This window comes from Notamacropus eugenii, chromosome 6 (assembly GCF_028372415.1).
Source record: "Notamacropus eugenii isolate mMacEug1 chromosome 6, mMacEug1.pri_v2, whole genome shotgun sequence".
Lineage (NCBI taxonomy): Eukaryota > Metazoa > Chordata > Mammalia > Diprotodontia > Macropodidae > Notamacropus > Notamacropus eugenii.
In genome coordinates this window covers 347796330-347799955 of record NC_092877.1, presented here as the reverse complement: position 1 = coordinate 347799955, position 3626 = coordinate 347796330, and the positions used below count along the sequence as shown (strand labels likewise).

Genomic DNA, 3626 nt, shown 5'->3' with positions numbered 1-3626 from the left:
CTGGCTTCTCTGGGAGCAGGCAGCTGGTGGCATGGAGGCTACTGAATGCCAGGTGATGCCTCCTGAAGCATGACTGGCATTATCTACCTCCCTGCTTAGTTACTATCTTGTCCACCACCCTCATCCTTCTCTTTCTGCACCATTGGTTCAAATCTTCCCAGGTGTGTGCTGGTGCACCTTTTACGAACAGAGGCATTCTGAGGGGACTAAGGGTCACACCTGGAAAGATACTTTGTTGCAATTATACCGCAATTGTATTTCGCAATAAAACTGCATTTAAAAAGCGCAATGGGTGTGCAACCAGGAGACCCGAGTTCCAGTGCTACCCGCAGGACCAGATCCGCAGGTAAAAGCGTCTGCAGAGAACGTGCGGGGCAGCCTGCTCCTTTCACAGCGGGGAGACTGGGTCCCCGAGATGTCCAGGGCGTGTCTTTCAAGGTCACGTGGAGGGAGAGTGGCAGAGGAGAGACTTGAGCTCGGATCTCCCCAACGTCCAATCCAAGCTTTCAGCTGCACTAATCCGGCTGCTGGCCGTGACCCCAGGACATTCCCCTTTAAGTCTCTGAACCTCAGTTTCCCCAACGTGCTAAGGGATAGGAACCAGGGAGCAAGGGTCTAACATCTTTTTCCTTTAAAAACACACAAAAAGGATAATTATGGATACAGGGGGATGAGGGTCATGGGGTCACCAAGAGCGGGGCAGCATGCCGTGTAATACAAAAGGACGACTAACAGAAAAACTCTCCACAAAGTCGCCTCCTTTGAAAAATTCACCTCGAGTGACCTGGCTCACAAATCACAAGTCTGAAGGGGAGGGACGGCGCCTGCGCAGTGCGAGCAGGCAGGGGCGCACTGTAACCTCCGGCCTAAGACGGGGTGGGGGAAGGGCAGCGTGGCGGACTGGTGCAGCTGCGCTTGCGCACAACTGGGGAGAGGCGCAGTACGGCTGCCGCGTCAGCGTTGCTAGGCAGACTTTGGCCGTACCCCTTGGCATCTGCGTGGTGAATCTTGCTAACCAGCATGTATTAATCGCCTACTACGTGTCATGCAGGGACTGTGTCACTGCTGTCTTGGCCTTCCTTTGTATTCCCAATGCTTGATAAGTCATTGTTGAGTTGACCACAAGGACCAAAACACTACCCACGGCCCCATGTTCTATTGACTCGATCAGTAAATACAAGGCATTTATGGAATAAATAGGAAATAACTTAACATCCGGGGCCATCTGGCGTGGTCTCCTTTCACACTAGTGATCTGAGGTGGGCCCTAAGGGAAGGGGACTCCAAAAAGCCAAAAAGCAGGCGAGGACTTTTGGAAATGAGGCCTGCGCCTGCGCGGCAGCGGGGAGGACGATTCTCTTCTCTTCCAGGGTTATTTGGGGGCAGAGTAGGGGTCACGTTACCCGCGATTGAACTTTTCACCTCTTGCCACTGGTCAAAGAAGGGCAGAATCAGAGAAAGTTTAGAGAACCTTAGCCACAGGGTTGGGGGAGAGGCCTTGGTGTGCGCCTGCGCCATCGCAGCTGCTTTGCCATTGGCTGAGAGGACTGTGCACGTGGGGGCAGGGGGTGGAGCTAAGTCTGCCTTGGCTCTATAAGCCTTGGGGCAGTTGGGGGAGCCTCGCGCACACTCGCACCTCGTGCCTCCCTGCGGATAGATCCAGACGTCCCCTTGGCATCGGGAGGGCCAGTGGAGCGAAGGCGGTGGCAGCAGTTTGGATCCAGACCCGGGAAGTGAGGCGGTCCTGACCTGCCCCACCTGACCGTGACTGAAGCTGCCGTGGGCGGAGCTCAGCGATGTGGCCCAGGGACTCCCGAAAGACCCAGCCCCAGGCCGGTGGCCCCAAGGACCCATCTCCAGAGGCCCAGGCCCAGGGGGGGAGTTCCGAGATGCAGTCCCAGTTGCAGGCAGGTTCCCCCTGGAGTCCAGCCTCGCCACAGCCCCAGGCTAGCCCCTCGTGGGGCCAGCCCCAGCCCCAGGAGGAAGGGGCGTCGGAGAATGAGTTCGAGAATGAGTCCAGGCCCCAGCCGGGGCCCTCCTGGGTCTACCCGCTGGGGACCTCCGAGAGGCTGTTTTCTCCAGAGCCCAGCACCTCGCCCTCCAAGTCCCGGGAGGCCCAGCTCGAGGCGGGGGCCTTGGCCCCCCAGAGTCCGGGACAGGCGAAGGAGGCGGCAGCAGAGGAGGAGGTGAAGGAGGCGGCAGAGGCGGGCGCCCCGCGCTTCCGCGTGGGTGACCAGGTGCTGTCCCTGCACGGCTCGCTGCTGTACCAGGCCAAGTGCCTGCGCGTGGCCGAGGCGGCCTGCGGCACGGCGGCCGAGGCCCAGGCCGGCTCCCTCACCTACCTGATCCACTATACGGGCTGGAACAAGAACTGGGACGAGTGGGTGCCGGCCAGCCGCGTCTTCGAGTGCTCGGAGGCCAACCTGCGGCGCCAGAGCGAGCTCCTGGCCATGCACCAGGCGCAGCTGCCGCCCTCCAAGAAGGGGCACGGGGGGATGCGCGCCAGGAGGGCCCCCGCCCTGCAGCAGCGGGGAGAAGGCCGCCCCGGCTCTGCATCCCAGGCCCTGGGCGCTGGGGAGGGCGCCGGCACAGGCCAGGGCGCGCAGCCCAGCCGGGCCCCCCGCAGGAAGCGCGTGCGCCCGGAGGAGGCCCCCGAAGTCCCGGAGACGCCCAGGGACCCGGACAACGTGAGGGTGGAGATCCCGGAGCTGCTGAAGCCGTGGCTCGTGGACGAGTGGGACCGGGTGACGCAGCAGAAGCAGCTCTGCGCCCTGCCGGCCCGCAAGACTGTGGACGCCATCCTGGAGGACTACGAGGCGGTGCGCTCGGCGCAGAAGCCGGAGCCAGAGCCGGCCGAGGCCCAGGAGCAGGCCTTTGCCATGATGGAGGTGGTGGCCGGCATCAAGGAGTACTTCAACGTGATGCTGGGCTCGCAGCTGCTGTACAAGTACGAGCGGCCGCAGTACGAGGAGCTGCTGGCCGCGCACCCCTACGCCCCGCTGTCGGGCCTGTACGGCGCCCCGCACCTGCTGCGCCTCTTCGTGCGCATCGGCACCATGCTGGCCTGCACGCCCCTGGACGACCGCAGCCTGGCCCTGCTGCTCTCCCACCTGCAGGACTTCGTGGGCTACCTGGCCGACAACCGCGCCGCGCTGTTCTGTGCCAGCGACTACAGCGCCCCGCCTCCCGAGTACTACCGGCAGTTCGACTCGGACGAGGAGGCGGAGTGAGGACGCCGGCACCGGGCCCTGGAGAGCCGGGCATCGCGTCCTGGCGGCCTGGCACCGGGCCCTGGAGATCCGGGCATCGCGTCCTGGCGGCCCTGGCACCGGGCCCTGGAGATCCCGGCATCGCCTCCTGGCGGCCTGGCACCGGGCCCTGGAGATCCCGGCATCGCGTCCTGGCGGCCTGGCACCGGGCCCTGAAGAGCCGGGCATCACGTCCTGGCGGCCTGGCACCGGCTCCCGGAGGTCCTGGAGGTCCTGGCACTGGAGGGCAGGGCCTGAGGAATGCGGCCAACTGGGCTGGAACTTTGCACATTATGTTGGGTTTGGGACCGAAGATTGCGAGGTTGTGTGTGATAACGGTGGTGGGCAGGGACCTTGGGTGGGAGGTGTCGGGGTAGCT

The 3626-nt window shown here is 63.3% G+C and overlaps 1 pseudogene; it reads left to right on the top strand.

Annotated features, from left to right (window-relative positions):
* Positions 1–1594: 1594 nt before the first annotated feature.
* LOC140510111 (mortality factor 4-like protein 1 pseudogene) lies at positions 1595–3316 on the top strand (annotated as a pseudogene).
* The last annotated feature ends 310 nt before the right edge of the window (positions 3317–3626 follow it).